Raw genomic sequence first — 17,301 nt, 5'->3', positions numbered from 1 at the left:
AGATAGATTCCTATACTGAGATAATAACAGGGTTTGCAACGGATTCCTATAAAAGGAATTCGAACAGTTGTATTATTAATTCAGAATAATGTAGCAAATGCATACACATAAAGTTGTGCGGAGATTTCTGTAACCTTTAATTTTGAAAGAATTACGGACTGCAAATTGTGGCCGATGGATCTAAAATGTCCAAAGCCAGGACGTAACGGCCCATTTTTATAATAGTGAATGTAATTACATGTATCAACAAAAGAAATGACAATTATAATATTGCTAGGGTTATTTTCTGTACTATAACTATATGTATTTAATACAATTAATTTTATTTTTCCAAGGGGGTCAAGACCCCCACCCCCATAGATCCGCGCATGTTGTATGGTAAAGTGCCGGTGATACCGCTATAAAAAATTAAATAAATAAATTTTAACCAACTCTAACTTTTAATGCTCATAAAAAAGAGTTTGGTTGAGTCAAATTGCCAGTAAATATAAAAAGAACACTACAATGATATCTCGAATGTAAATCCATGCTCACTTCCTGTATTACAATGTACTTTATACACATGCAGAGTATACCGTGCTTATCATCTTAACAGTGCAACAATGGAACGTTATTGTTCGACTGATTTAACAAATAACAATGCACGATTCATCCCTTACTATGGTCCTCTCTCATGTCTAAAGTACAGAAGATTCATCTCCAATCCTTGCATGTCTACATCTCGTGTAGGAGAAACGACATAAATGTTCAGTGAACTTGCATGTTTAAGATCAGTGTGGCAGGTAATGAAATCTATATTTAGCTGGTCACAAGACGTCGAGAGTTTACCTTGACAATTGTCACGTGATTTTTCTCCTGTAAATAGACAGCGTGATTTTTTCCGTAATATATATTTTATCATGTACAAAAATTTAGTTCTTAGTTCAATTAAGCTAAGGATTAAAGTTTTCATGTTTATTTAGTTTTAACTTCCATTGGAGAGTGTAAGAAAATCGTGTTCTGAACTTTTGAAAAAAGATATCGTACAGAAATACACAGTGACTGTTACACAGTGACTGTTTGGTATAATAAGCTTGGGATATATCCTCTGAAAGGTACAGAAAACCTGATTTTTTTCTTTTCAGTTATGCGATTTTCTAGGTAAACTTTTGGAGATGTATTGCAAAGTGACCATCTAACTGTTTTACAATCATTTATCAGGTAAAACTAATTGCAAAGGGAACATTAATGTAATGGACTACATGTATACTTTCAGTTTTACAACTTCAGGGACAAATCTTAGCTGTAACAAGACATGGACGTTGTGGGTGTAGCTTTGTACGTGTTGTCATGGATACTGGCCGCCATGTTTCTGAAAGCAGGCTTGGTCAAAGTAACCAGTCGTTTATTTCCAAAGGAACACCAACAAGCAGTAAGCAATGAATCATGAATTATTCATAGAAATGCATCATAGAGAGAAAAATATCAATTGATGCTTTTGACGATGCTTATTTTGATGCTTTAAATTATGATTAATGATAAATTGAGTAATTAAAGGATAATAGGTTAGTAAGGCTTTTAAACACAAATTAGAAAAGCTAATACACTCAACTTAACTTTCGAAAATCTTTTTTTTTTCTTCAGTTTTCAACTACGTTTATTTATTCAAATATTGATTTCAATTTTAGGCACAACTAGATACGATCTCGTTACGAGTAACGAGTAGGTCTTCCTTGCGATTTCTGTTTTTAATCATACCATGAATAATCGATATAATTTTAGAATTACCCCCCCCCCCCCTCACACACACACACACACACACACTTTCAGATAATTTATACAAATCCCTAATTACGTAATAAATGGGTGTTGCAATGAGTTTTCCAGATAGATATTGCTACAATTAACAACTTTGCTTTTATAATGCATTACGAAATCTTAATCGTTTTTATGTAATTTGTAATAGACTTTACGAGTTTCTTGCCCCCCCCCCCCAAAAAAAAGGGGGCCAGCCCCTTTTTCTTGATTTCTTTGAAAAGGTCTTAAGAATACTAACAATTTTTGTTCTTACACCCATCTAAAATTGTTGATCATTTTTGAGATACAAATGTATGAATATTTTAGGGGCCAGCCCTCTTGATCCTTAATGGGGACAGGAATTCGTGTTTTGATTAGTGGAATCGATTTAAATCATGAATTTAAACATTTTCTCTTCTATCATGTCTAACAAAAATGTCTACTTCTCTAGTTATATTGCGTCAAAGTTTAAGTACTTTGGCCCCTAAAAATCCCTAATTACGTAATAAATGGGCGTGGCAATAATTTTTTCTAATAGATATTGGTACGATCAACAACTTTGCTTCTATATTGCATTACAAAATCTTTATCGTTTTTAAGTTATTTGTAATAGAGTTTAAGAGTGCCTTGGCCCCTTAATAAAGGGGCCAGCCCCTTTTTATTGATTTTGTTGGAAAGAACTTTTGATTCTCTACCACTTTTGTTATATATGTCTAAACAAAATATCAACTGATAAAAAGATATAAATTAAAACGTGTGAAAATTTTGAATGAAAATTCGTGCCCAATTTTCGTGCCCAGGCGAGCTCCAAGAAATGGCGCAACAGGCATTAAACAACTACATGCTGCACAACTTCAAACTATAGTCTACCTATCCTGAAAATTTCATATTCATATCTCTTATGGTTTCCGAGTTTATAGCTGCACAAAATGGGTCGTCAAAAATTACAAAATGGCCGACAATTCGGTACCGGAAGTGACTACGAAAAAAATAAGAAAAACGTATGAAGTTTAGATCACGGCCAACAATCTGTGAAAAAATGGTTGAGATCGGTCGAATAGATTTCGAGAAATCTCGTGCACAAAATTTGGAAAAAAAAAATAATAATAATAACTAGATCTCGTTACGAGTAACGAGTAGGTCTTCCGTCCGATTTTGTTTTCATATGATACGATGAAATATCGATATTCTCTGCCAAATCTGCGATCTTGGTGAATCTAGGTTTTTTGTCTCGAGACCGAAAACGGACGAACAAAAGAGGTTTATGAAAATAAAAGCTAGGGTTTTTTATACATATGTTTAGTGTACACTACTGTTAATCATAGCAGATGAAACACCAAAGATAATCAGTTAAACTTGTGAAAAAAATGAATTGTTTGAACTCTTCTGGTGAGTACCGGAAGTGACGGTTGACAAAAGAAAACCCGTTAAATATATCTTCAATCGATTGTCTATCATTTATAAAAGTTTGTGTCTCTCTCAATCACTTACAGTGACTAAAATCTCGCTGGTATCAATTTTGTAAAAAAGGCTAAGTACCAAAGATATTTGAAATCTTGCTTGTTTTCAAGTTATCTGTAATATAGTTTACGAGTGTCTTGGCTTCTCATTTAAGGGGCCAGCCCCTTTTTCTTGAGTTCAATCGACAGTTCTCACGAATACTAACATTTATTGTTCTTACACCCATCTAAAATTGTTGTTCATTTTTGAGATACAAATGATTGAATATTTTAGGGGCCAGCCCTCTAGATCCTTAATGGGGACAGACTTTAGAGTTTTGATTAGTGGAATTGATTAGAATCATCAATGCAAACATTTTCTTTTCTACATTGCCTAACAAAATATGTCTCCTTCTCTAGATATATTGCATCAAAGTTTAAGTACTTTGGCCCCTTAAAATCCCTAATTACGTCATAAATGGGTGTGAAAATGATTTTACCTGATAAATATTGCTACAATCAACAACTTTGCTTCTATATTGCATTACCAAATTTTGATCGTTTTCAAGTTATTTGCAATAGAGTTTACGAGTGTCTTGGCCCCTAATTTAAGGGGCCAGCCCCTTTTTCTTGATTTTGTTGGAAAGAACGTTTAATTATCTACTATATTTGTTATATATGTCTGAACAAAATATCAACTGATAAAAAGATACAGATGAAAACGTATGAAGAATTTGAATGAAAATTCGTACCCAATTTTCGTGCCTACGCGAGCTCCAAAAAATGGCGCCACTGGCGTAAAACAAAATAATAGTGCACAACTTCAGACTATAGACTACCTATCCTGAAAATTTCATAGTCATATCTCTGATAGTTTCTGAGATCAGCTCTGCACAAAATAGGTCGTAAAAATGTACAAAATGGCCGATAAATCGGTACCGGAAGTGCCGACAGGAAAAATCTCAAAAACGTATGAAGTTTACATCAAGACTCATCTTCTCTGAAAAAATGGTCGAAATCGGTCGAATAGTTTTTGAGAAATCTCGTGCACAAAATTTGTGGAAAAAAATAATAATAATAATAACTAGATACGATCTCGTTACGAGTAACGAGTAGGTCTTCCGTCCAATTTTTTAAACGATTCGATTAAAATATCAATGAAGTTTAAGACTTTTCCCTCAACCACTTCCTTTTAGATAATGTATACGATTGTCAATATCCTTTAAAATGCTTAACAAAGAGTTTTGCTCTTTAACATACAGCACATTAAAGATTTAAGATTTTTTGTCCCCTAAAATCTCTAATTACGTCATCAATGGGTTTGGAAATGAGTTTTACAAACTGATATTGCTGCGATCAACAACTTTGTTTCTATAATGCATTACAAAATCTTGATCATTTTTAAGGTATGAGTAATAGAGTTTAGGAGTCTTTTGGCCCCTAATTTAAGGGGCCAGCCCCTTTTTCTTGATTTTATACGAAAGGTCTCATGAATACTAACATTTTTTGTTCTTAGACCTAACTAAAATTGTTAATCACTTTTGAGATACAAATGATTGAATATTTTAGGGACCAGCCCTCTAGATCCTTAATGGGGGCAAAAATCGTGTTTTGATAATAGGAATCGATTTAAATCATAAATTCAAACATTTTCTCTTCTATGATGTCTATCAAAATATGTCTACTTCTCTAGTTATATTGCGTCAAAGTTTAAGTACTTTGGCCCCTAAAAATCCTTAATTACGTAATAAATGGGCGTGGCAATTATATTTTCTAATAGATATTGGTTCGATCAACAAGTTTGCTTCTATAATGCATTACAATATCTTTATCGTTTTTAAGTTATTTGTAATAGAATTTACAAGTCTCTTGGCCCCTAAAAAGAGGGGTCAGCCCCTTTTTCTAGATTTTTATGGAAAGAAATTTTAATTCTCTACCACTTTTGTTATATATGTCTTAACAAAATATCAGCTGATAAAAAGATATAAATCAAAACGTGTGAACATTTTGAATGAAAATTCGTATTCAATTTTCGTGCCTAAGCGAGCTCCAAGAAATAGCGCCACTGGCGTAAAACAACACAATAGTGCACAACTTCAAGCTATAGACTACCTATCCTAAAAATTTCATAGTCATATCTTTGTTAGTTTCTGAGATCAACTCTGCACAAAAAAGGTCGTAAAAATGTGCAAAATGGCCGATAAATCGGTACCGGAAGTGACGACAGGAAAAATCTCAAAAATGTATGAAGTTTATCTCAAGTCTCATCTTCTGTGAAAAAATGGTTGAAATCGATCGAGTAGTTTTCGAGAAATCGCGTGCACAAAATTTGTGGAAAAAAATAATAATAATAATAAGAAATCGTACGAAAACTAAAAGGTCTTCCGTTGGAAACGGAAGACCTTAATAACTAGATACGATCTCGTTACGAGTAACGAGTAGGTCTTCCGTTTAATTTTTTAAACGATTCGATTAAAATATCAATGAAATTTCAGAATTCTCCCTCAACCACCTCCTTTTAGATAATGTATACGATTGTCAATATCCTTTAAAATGCTTAACAAAGAGTTTTGCTTTTTAACATACAGCACATTAAAGATTTAATATTTTAGTCCCCTAAAATCTCTAATTACGTCATCAATGGGTTTGGAAATGAGTTTTACAAACAGATATTGCTGCTATCAACAACTTTGCTTCTATAATGCATTACAAAATCTTGATCATTTTTAAGGTATGAGTAATAGAGTTTAGGAGTCTATTGGCCCCTAATTTAAGGGGCCAGCCCCTTTTTCTTGATTTTATACGAAAGGTCTCATGAATATTAACATTTTTTGTTTTTACATCCATGTAAAATTGTTGATCACTTTTGAGATACAAATGATTGAATATTTTAGGGGCCAGCCCTCTAGATCCTTAATGGGGATAGAAATTCGTCTTTTGATAAGTGGAATCAATTTAAATCATTTTTTCAAACATTTTCTCTTCTATGATGTCTAACAAAATATGTATACTTCTCCAGTTATTTTTCGTCAAAGTTTAAGTACTTTGGCCCCTAAAATCCCTAATTACGTAATAAAAGGGCGTGGCAATGATTTTTTCAAATAGATATTGGTACGATCAACAACTTTGCTTCTATAATGCATTACAAAATCTTAATCGTTTTTAAGTTACTTGTAATAGAGTTTACGAAGGCCTTGGCCCCTAAAAAAAGGGGCCAGCCCCTTTTTCTTGATTTGTGTGAAAAGGTCTTAAGAATACAAATATTTTTTGTTCTTACACCCATGTGAAATTGTTGATCATTTTTGAGATACAAATGATTGAATATTTTAGGGGCCAGCCCTCTAGATCCTTAATGGGGACAGAAATTCGTGTTTTGATAAGTGGAATCAATTCAAATCATTTATTCAAACATTTTCTCTTCTATGATGTCTAACAAAATATGTATACTTCTCTAGTTATTTTTCGTCAAAGTTTAAGTACTTTGGCCCCTAAAAATCCCTAATTACGTAACAAAAGGGCGTGGCAATGATTTTTTCAAATAGATATTGGTACGATCAACAACTTTGCTTCTATAATGCATTACAAAATCTTTATCGTTTTTAAGTTATTCGTAATAGAGTTTATGACTGTCTTGGCCCCTAATTTAAGGGGCCAGCCCCTATTTCTTGATTTTGTTGAAAAGAACTTTTGATTATCTACCACTTTTGTTATATATGTTTTAAAAAAATATCAACTCATAAAAAGATACAGATCAAAACGTATGAAAAATTTGATTCGAAATTCGTACCCAATTTTCGAGCCTAGGCGAGCTCATAGAAATGGCGCCACTGGCGCAAAAAAACTACATTGTGCACAACTTCAACCTATAGTCTACCTATCCTGAAAATTTCATATTCCTATCTCTGATAGTCTCTGAGTTTATGTCTGCACAAAATTAGTCGTAAAAACTTACAAAATCGGCCGTAAATCGGAACCGGAAGTGCCGATTTCAAAATTTAAAAAAACTTCTAAAATTATGACCACTGGCAATCATCTGAGAAAAAATGGTCGAAATCGGCCGAATAGTTTTCGAGAAATCGCGTGCACAAAATTCGTGGAAAAAAATAATAATAACTAGATACGATCTCGTTACGAGTAACGAGTAGGTCTTCCGTTCAATTTTTAAACGATACGATTAAAATATAAATGAAATTTCAAATTTCCCCCCCCCCCCCAACCACTCCCTTTCAGATGATGCATACGATTGTCAATATCCCTTGAAATGCTTAGCAAAGAGTTTTGCGTTTTCACATACAGCACATTTAAGGTTTAAGATTTTAGTCCCCTAAAATCCCTAATTACGTTATTAATTGGTTTAGAAATTCGTTTTACAAAGTGATATTGTTACGACCAACAACTTTGTTTCTATTATGCATTACATAATCTTTATCGTTTTTAAGTTATTTGTAATAGACTTTACGAGTATCTTGGCCCCTAATTTAAGGGGCCAGTCCTATTTTCTTGAGTTCATTTGAACGGTCTCACGAATACTAACATTTTTTGTTCTTACACTTATCTAGAATTGTTGTTCATTTTTTAGATACAAATGATTGAATATTTTAGGGGCCAGCCCTCTAGATCCTTAATGGGGACAGACATTGGTGTTTTGATTAATGGAATCGATTAAAATCATCAATGCAAGCATTTTCTCTTCAACAATGTTTAACAAAATATGTCTATTTTTCTAGATAAATTGTGTCAAAGTTTTAGTACTTTGGCCCCTAAAAATCCCTAATTACGTAATGAATGGGCGTAGTAACGATCTTGCCTGAGAGATATTGTTACGGTCAACAACTTTGCTTCTGTAATGCATTACAAAATCTTTATCGTTTTGAAATTATTTGTAATAGAGTTTATGAGTGTCTTAGCCCCTTATTTAAGGGGCCAGCCCCTATTTCTTGATTTTGTTGGAAAGGACTTTTGATTATCTACCACTTTTGTTATATATGTTTAAACAAAATGTCAACTCATAAAAAGATACAGATCAAAACGTATGAAAAATTTGATTCGAAATTCGTACCCAATTTTCGAGCCTATGCGAGCTCCTAGAAATGGCGCCACTGGCGCTAAAAAACTACATTGTGCACAATTTTAACCTATGGTCTACCTATCCTGAAAATTTCATATTCCTATCTCTGATAGTCTCTGAGTTTATGTCTGCACAAAATGGGTCGTAAAAACTGACAAAATCGGCCGTAAATCGGAACCGGAAGTGCCGATTTCAAAATTTCAAAAAACTTCTAGAATTATGACCACTGGCAATCATCTGTGAAAAAATGGTCGAAATCGGCCGAATAGTTTTCGAGATATCGCGTGCACAAAATTTTGGGAAAAAAATAATAATAACTAGATACGATCTCGTTACGAGTAACGAGTAGGTCTTCCTTGCGACTTCTGTTTTAAATCATACCATGAATAATCGATACAATTTTAGAATTATCCCCCCCCCCCACTTTCAGATAATGTATACAAATCCATTATAACGTAATAAATGGGTGTGGCAATGAGTTTTCCAGATAGATATTGCTACAATTAACAACTTTGCTCTTATAATGCATTACGAAATCTTAATCGTTTTTATGTAATTTGTAATAGACTTTACGAGTTTCTTGCCCCCCCCCCAAAAAAAAAAAAATAGGGGCCAGCGTCTTTTTCTTGATTTCTTTGAAAAGGTCTTAAGAATACTAACAATTTTTGTTCTTACACCCATCTAAAATTGTTGATCATTTTTGAGATACAAATGTATGAATATTTTAGGGGCCAGCCCTCTAGATCCTTAATGGGGACAGAAGTTCGTGTTTTGATAAGTGGAATCAATTTAAATCATATATTCAAACATTTTCTCTGCTATGATGTCTAACAAAATATGTATACTTCTCTAGTTATATTGCGTCAAAGTGTAAGTACTTTGGCCCCTAAAAATCCCTAATTACGTAATAAATGGGCGTGGCAATAATTTTTTCTAATAAATATTGGTACGATCAACAACTTTGCTTCTATAATGCATTACAAAATCTTTATCGTTTTTAAGTAATTTGTAATAGAGTTTAAGAGTGCCTTGGCCCCTAAATAAAGAAGCCAGCCCCTTTTTCTTGATTTTGTTGGAAAGAACTTTTGATTATCAACCAGTTTTGTTATATATGTCTAAACAAAATATCAACTGATAAAAAGATATAAATCAAAACGTGTGAAAATTTTGAATGAAAATTCGTACCCAATTTTCGTGCCCAGGCGAGCTCCAAGAAATGGCGCAACAGGCATTAAACAACTACATGTTGCACAACTTCAAACTATCGTCTACCTATCCTGAAAATTTCATATTCATATCTCTTATGGTTTTCGAGTTTATAGCTGCACAAAATGGGTCGTCAAAAATTACAAAATGGCTGACAATTCGGTACCGGAAGTGACTACGAAAAAATTAAGAAAAATGTATTAAGTTTAGATCACGCCCTAACATCTGTGAAAAAATGGTTGAGATCGGTCGAATAGATTCCAAGAAATCGCGTGCACAAAATTTGGAAAATAATAATAATAATAATAAGAAACAGTACGAAAACAATAAGGTCTTCCGTTGGAAACGGAAGACCTTAACTAGATCTCGTTACGAGTAACGAGTAGGTCTTCCGTCCGATTTTGTTTTCTTATGATACGATGAAATATCGATATTCTCTGCCAAATCTGCGATCTTGGTGAATCTAGGTTTTTTGTCTCGAGACCGAAAACGGACGAACAAAAGAGGTTTATGAAAATAAAAGCTAGGGTTTTTTATACATATGTTTAGTGTACACTACTGTTAATCATAGCAGATGAAACACCAAAGATAATCAGGTAAACTTGTGAAAAAAATGAATTGTTTGAACTCTTCTGGTGAGTACCGGAAGTGACGGTTGACAAAAGAAAACCCGTTAAATATATCTTCAATCGATTGTCTATCATTTATAAAAGTTTGTGTCTCAATCACTTACAGTGACTAAAATCTCGCTGGTATCAATTTTGTAAAAAAGGCTAAGTACCAAAGATATTTGAAATCTTGCTTGTTTTCAAGTTATCTGTAATATAGTTTACGAGTGTCTTGGCTCCTCATTTAAGGGGCCAGCCCCTTTTTCTTGTGTTCAATCGAAAGTTCTCACGAATACTAACATTTTTTGTTCTTACACCCATCTAAAATTGTTGTTCATTTTTGAGATACAAATGATTGAATATTTTAGGGGCCAGCCCTATAGATCCTTAATGGGGACAGACTTTGGAGTTTTGATTAGTGGAATTGATTAGAATCATCAATGCAAACATTTTCTTTTCTACATTGCCTAACAAAATATGTCTCCTTCTCTAGATATATTGCATCAAAGTTTAAGTACTTTGGCCCCTTAAAATCCCTAATTACGTCATAAATGGGTGTGAAAATGATTTTACCTGATAAATATTGCTACAATCAACAACTTTGCTTCTATATTGCATTACAAAATTTTGATCGTTTTTAAGTTATTTGCAATAGAGTTTACGAGTGTCTTGGCCCCTAATTTAAGAGGCCAGCCCCTTTTTTTTGATTTTGTTGGAAAGAACTTTTAATTATCTACTATTTTTGTTATATATGTCTTAACAAAATATCAACTGATAAAAAGATACAGATGAAAACGTATGAAGAATTTGAATGAAAATTCGTACCCAATTTTCGTGCCTAGGCGAGCTCCAAGAAATGGCGCCACTGGCGTAAAACAAAATAATAGTGCACAACTTCAGACTATAGACTACCTATCCTGAAAATTTCATAGTCATATCTCTGATAGTTTCTGAGATCAGCTCTGCACAAAATAGGTCGTAAAAATGTACAAAATGGCCGATAAATCGGTACCGGAAGTGCCGACAGGAAAAATCTCAAAAACGTATGAAGTTTACATCAAGACTCATCTTCTCTGAAAAAATGGTCGAAATCGGTCGAATAGTTTTCGAGAAATCTCGTGCACAAAATTTGTGGAAAAAAATAATAATAATAATAATAACTAGATACGATCTCGTTACGAGTAACGAGTAGGTCTTCCGTTCAATTTTTTAAACGATTCTATTAAAATATCAAAGAAATTTCAGAATTTCCACTCAACCCCTCCTTTTCAGATAATGTATACGATTGTCAATATCCTTTCAAATGCTTAACAAAGAGTTTTGCTTTATCACATACAGCACATTAAAGATTTAAGATTTTAGTCCCCTAATATCCCTAATGACGTCATCAGTGGGTGTGGCAATGGGTTTTACAAACTAATATTGTTACAATCAACAACTTTACTTCTATAATGGTTTACAAAATCCTAATCGTTTTTAAGGTATTTGTAAGAGTTGTTTTTAAGTTATTTGTAATAGAAATTACGAGTCTCTTGGCCCCTAATTAAAGGGGCTAGCCCCTTTTTCTTGATTTCTGTGAAAAGGTCTTAAGAATACAGACATTTTGTGCTCTTACACCCATCTTAAATTGTTGTTCATTTTTGAGATACAAATGTTTGAATATTTTAGGGGCCAGACCTGTAGATCCCTAATGGGGACAGACATTGGTGTTGTGATAAGTGGAATCGATTTAAATCATAAATGCAAACATTTTCTCTTCTATGATGTCTAACAAAATATGTCTCCTTTTCTAGATATATTGCGTCAACGTTTATGTACTTTGGCCCCTAAAAATCCCTTATTGCGTAATAAAGGGGCGTGGCAATGATTTTTTCTGATAGATATTGGTATTATCAACAACTTTGCTTCTATAATTGATACCAATATCTTTATCGTTTTTAAGTTATTTGTAATAGAATTTACGAGTCTCTTGGTCCCTGATGAAAGGGGTCAGCCCCTTTTTCTTGATTTCTTTGAAAAGGTCTTAAGAATACAAACATTTTTGCTCTTGCACCTATCTTAAATTGTTGTTCATGTTTGAGATACACATGTTTGAATATTTTAGGGGCCAGCCCTGTAGTTCCCTAATGCGGACAGACATTAGTGTTTTGATAAGTGGAATCGATTTAAATCATTGATGCAAACATTTTCTTCTCTATGATGTCTAACAAAATATGTCTACTTCTCTTGATATATTGCGTCAAAGTTTAAGTACTTTGGCCCCTAAAAATCCCTAATTACGTAATAAATGGGCGTTGCAATGATTTTTTCTAATAGATATTGGTACGATCAACAACTTTGCTTCTATAATGCATTACAAAATCTTTATCATTTTTAAGCTATTTGTTATAGAGTTTACGAGTGTCTTGGCCCCTAATTTAAGGGGCCAGCCCCTTTTTCTTAAATTGAATCGAAAGGTCTCATAAATTCTAACATTTTTTGTTCTGATATCTATTTAAAATTGTTCTTCATTTTTGAAATACAAATGTTTGAATATTTTAGGGGCCAGACCTCTAAATCCTTAATGGGGACGGAAATTCGTGTTTTGATAAGTGGAATCGATTTAAATCATAAATTCAAACATTTTCTCTTCTATGATGTCTAACAAAATATTTCTGCTTCTCTAGTTATATTGCGTCAAAGTTTAAGTACTCTGGCCCCTAAAAATCCCTAATTACGTAATAAATGGGCGTGGCAATGATTTTTTCTAATAGATATTGGTACGATCAACAACTTTGCTTCTATAATGCATTACAAAATCATTATCGTTTTTGAGTTATTTGTAATAGAGTTTATGACTGTATTGGCCCCTAAATAAAGGGGCCAGCCCCGTTTTCTTGATTTCGTTGGAAAGAACTTTTGATTATCTACCACTTTTGTTATACATGTCTTAACAAAATATCAACTAATAAAAAGATATAAATCAAAACGTGTGAAAATTTTGAATGAAAATTCGTACCCAATTTTCGTGCCCAGGCGAGCTCCAAGAAATGGCGCAACAGGCATTAAACAACTACATGTTGCACAACTTCAAACTATCGTCTACCTATCCTGAAAATTTCATATTCATATCTCTTATGGTTTCCGAGTTTATAGCTGCACAAAATGGGTCGTCGAAAATTACAAAATGGCCGATAATTCGGTACCGGAAGTGACTACGAAAAAATTAAGAAAAATGTATTAAGTTTAGATCACGCCAAAACATCTGTGAAAAAATGGTTGAGATCGGTCGAATAGATTTCGAGAAATCTCGTGCACAAAATTTGGAAAAAAAAAATAATAATAATAAGAAACAGTACGAAAACAATAAGGTCTTCCGCTGGAAACGGAAGACCTTAATAAGAAATCGTACGAAAACTATAAGGTCTTCCGTTGGAAACGGAAGACCTTAACTAGATACGATCTCGTTACGAGTAACGAGTAGGTCTTCCGTTCAATTTTTTAAACGATTCCATTAAAATATCAAAGAAATTTCAGAATTTCCACTCAACCCCTCCTTTTCAGATAATGTATACGATTGTCAATATCCTTTCAAATGCTTAACAAAGAGTTTTGCTTTATCACATACAGCACATTAAAGATTTAAGATTTTAGTCCCCTAATATCCCTAATGACGTCATCAGTGGGTGTGGCAATGGGTTTTACAAACTAATATTGTTACAATCAACAACTTTACTTCTATAATGGTTTACAAAATCCTAATCGTTTTTAAGGTATTTGTAAGAGTTGTTTTTAAGTTATTTGTAATAGAAATTACGAGTCTCTTGGCCCCTAATTAAAGGGGCTAGCCCCTTTTTCTTGATTTCTGTGAAAAGGTCTTAAGAATACAGACATTTTGTGCTCTTACACCCATCTTAAATTGTTGTTCATTTTTGAGATACAAATGTTTGAATATTTTAGGGGCCAGACCTGTAGATCCCTAATGGGGACAGACATTGGTGTTGTGATAAGTGGAATCGATTTAAATCATAAATGCAAACATTTTCTCTTCTATGATGTCTAACAAAATATGTCTCCTTTTCTAGATATATTGCGTCAACGTTTATGTACTTTGGCCCCTAAAAATCCCTTATTGCGTAATAAAGGGGCGTGGCAATGATTTTTTCTGATAGATATTGGTATTATCAACAACTTTGCTTCTATAATTGATACCAATATCTTTATCGTTTTTAAGTTATTTGTAATAGAATTTACGAGTCTCTTGGCCCCTGATGAAAGGGGTCAGCCCCTTTTTCTTGATTTCTTTGAAAAGGTCTTAAGAATACAAACATTTTTGCTCTTGCACCTATCTTAAATTGTTGTTCATGTTTGAGATACAAATGTTTGAATATTTTAGGGGCCAGCCCTGTAGTTCCCTAATGCGGACAGACATTAGTGTTTTGATAAGTGGAATCGATTTAAATCATTGATGCAAACATTTTCTTCTCTATGATGTCTAACAAAATATGTCTACTTCTCTTGATATATTGCGTCAAAGTTTAAGTACTTTGGCCCCTAAAAATCCCTAATTACGTAATAAATGGGCGTTGCAATGATTTTTTCTAATAGATATTGGTACGATCAACAACTTTGCTTCTATAATGCATTACAAAATCTTTATCATTTTTAAGCTATTTGTTATAGAGTTTACGAGTGTCTTGCCCCTAATTTAAGGGGCCAGCCCCTTTTTCTTAAATTGAATCGAAAGGTCTCATAAATTCTAACATTTTTTGTTCTGATATCTATTTAAAATTGTTCTTCATTTTTGAAATACAAATGTTTGAATATTTTAGGGGCCAGACCTCTAAATCCTTAATGGGGACGGAAATTCGTGTTTTGATAAGTGGAATCGATTTAAATCATAAATTCAAACATTTTCTCTTCTATGATGTCTAACAAAATATTTCTGCTTCTCTAGTTATATTGCGTCAAAGTTTAAGTACTCTGGCCCCTAAAAATCCCTAATTACGTAATAAATGGGCGTGGCAATAATTTTTTCTAATAGATATTGGTACGATCAACAACTTTGCTTCTATAATGCATTACAAAATCATTATCGTTTTTGAGTTATTTGTAATAGAGTTTATGACTGTATTGGCCCCTAAATAAAGGGGCCAGCCCCTTTTTTTGTGATTTCGTTGGAAAGAACTTTTGATTATCTACCACTTTTGTTATACATGTCTTAACAAAATATCAACTAATAAAAAGATATAAATCAAAACGTGTGAAAATTTTGAATGAAAATTCGTACCCAATTTTCGTGCCCAGGCGAGCTCCAAGAAATGGCGCAACAGGCATTAAACAACTACATGTTGCACAACTTCAAACTATCGTCTACCTATCCTGAAAATTTCATATTCATATCTCTTATGGTTTCCGAGTTTATAGCTGCACAAAATGGGTCGTCGAAAATTACAAAATGGCCGATAATTCGGTACCGGAAGTGACTACGAAAAAATTAAGAAAAATGTATTAAGTTTAGATCACGCCAAAACATCTGTGAAAAAATGGTTGAGATCGGTCGAATAGATTTCGAGAAATCTCGTGCACAAAATTTGGAAAAAAAAAATAATAATAATAAGAAACAGTACGAAAACAATAAGGTCTTCCGCTGGAAACGGAAGACCTTAATAAGAAACAGTACGAAAACAATAAGGTCTTCCGCTGGAAACGGAAGACCTTAATTATACTTACAGTTACTGGTTAGTACTTAAAACATGTTGATTTAAACTGATGTATGAATGCCAAAATTTTTAATGTCGATGCAATAGTGCTTCATGTAAAAAAACCAAAACAAAACTTGGATCGATGACCCACTGTTTGAATTCTTTTTTTTTCAATGAGTACATGTATTCATAGATAAAAAGAAAAGAAAGCAGAAAAAAGTCTCCTTCTTATTCACCCCTATGTTTTTTTTAAAGATATTCTGTCAACAAGATTACAATAATAAGTTAATTGTTTATTGTCATACTTTTCAGAGTAAACGGTTTGTTCTCTGTGCTGATGTGTGCCCCACTGTTTTATTCGGATATACGCCACCACCAGATGGATACATGTTTGTGATCGGAGTCATAGAGACGCTTTGTTCTATCCTGCTTATGCTTCCTTTAACGAATTTGCACGCTAGGATTTATTTAATATTCGCTGTCCTAATGGCGCTTGCAATTTACACCCATGGTGTTCTAGCACAGTTTGGCAAAATGGTACTCCCAATGTGTCTTTTTCTAGCGTGTTTAGTATTATACAAAATGGAACCTTTAACGTTATCAAAAATGCCTATAAAATAGATTAGATTAAAATAGATTTATATTACTTTGAAGCTTAGAATGCAAATGACTGTTAATTATTGTAACAACAAGTTACTATCAACATCAATAAAGAGAACTTGTGTTATTTGAGTGTTTTTTTTTCTATAAGTGTTTATTGATTATTTTAAAGTATTGTTGAAACAACTCCAAAATCCGGAATTGAAACCGATACATGTATGAATAACAACACTGCAATACTTAGCTATGCAATGGTGGCATATCTCTGCCCCTTGTGTGCAAGTTATTTTTCTATTAATTATATCGACATGCAAGATAAAGGTGTTGACATGCAAGATAGTTATGTCAACATGCAACATAACTATGTTGACATGCAATAAAACTACAATCAAATAAGAGTTATAAAAAATCTCAAATATCGCCAACATGTGACATCCGAGATGCTAGATATGTCAGCATATTTATCTTGCATGTTAACATATATAAGTTGCATGTCGACATAAAAAGGTAGCATCTAGCATCCTGGATGTCACAGGTGGGCGATATTTGAGATTTTTTGAGAATCTGTATAATTCTTATCTGATTGCAATTTTCTTGCATGTCAACATAGTACATGTATGTTGTATGTTAACATATTTATCTTGCATGTCAACATGTTTATCTTGCATGTCGACATCTTTAATAGAAAAAAGACTTGCACACAAGGGGCAGAGATATGCCACCATACTATGCTTCTGCATTACCAGCTTACAATTTTTGGCCATTGTTGCAGTGTAGATAGTGCACATCTTAGGTGTACGACTTTGCATTTAGTCACGGAAAGTGTATATCAGTTGTCCGACTATCGGTAATAGAGTAATAGAGGAGGGGGAGGGAACTGAATTTTTTTTTCAAATCGATAGTTTAAGTAAAATAGAAAC

The 17,301-nt window shown here is 33.3% G+C and overlaps 1 long non-coding RNA gene across 2 annotated transcripts; it reads left to right on the top strand.

Annotated features, from left to right (window-relative positions):
* The first annotated feature begins 704 nt into the window (after positions 1–704).
* On the top strand, positions 705–16,537 carry LOC128183668 (uncharacterized). Of its 2 annotated transcripts, none has more exons than XR_008243640.1 (3): positions 705–782; positions 1,256–1,411; positions 16,094–16,537. It is a non-coding gene; the product is annotated as an uncharacterized LOC128183668 (long non-coding RNA). The 2 variants fall into 2 exon arrangements; XR_008243639.1 differs by lacking the exon at positions 705–782 and adding an exon at positions 886–1,094.
* Positions 16,538–17,301: the final 764 nt, after the last annotated feature.

This window comes from Crassostrea angulata, chromosome 5 (assembly GCF_025612915.1).
Source record: "Crassostrea angulata isolate pt1a10 chromosome 5, ASM2561291v2, whole genome shotgun sequence".
Taxonomy (NCBI): Eukaryota; Metazoa; Mollusca; class Bivalvia; order Ostreida; family Ostreidae; genus Magallana; species Magallana angulata.
This window is presented reverse-complemented; position numbering and strand designations above follow the sequence as displayed.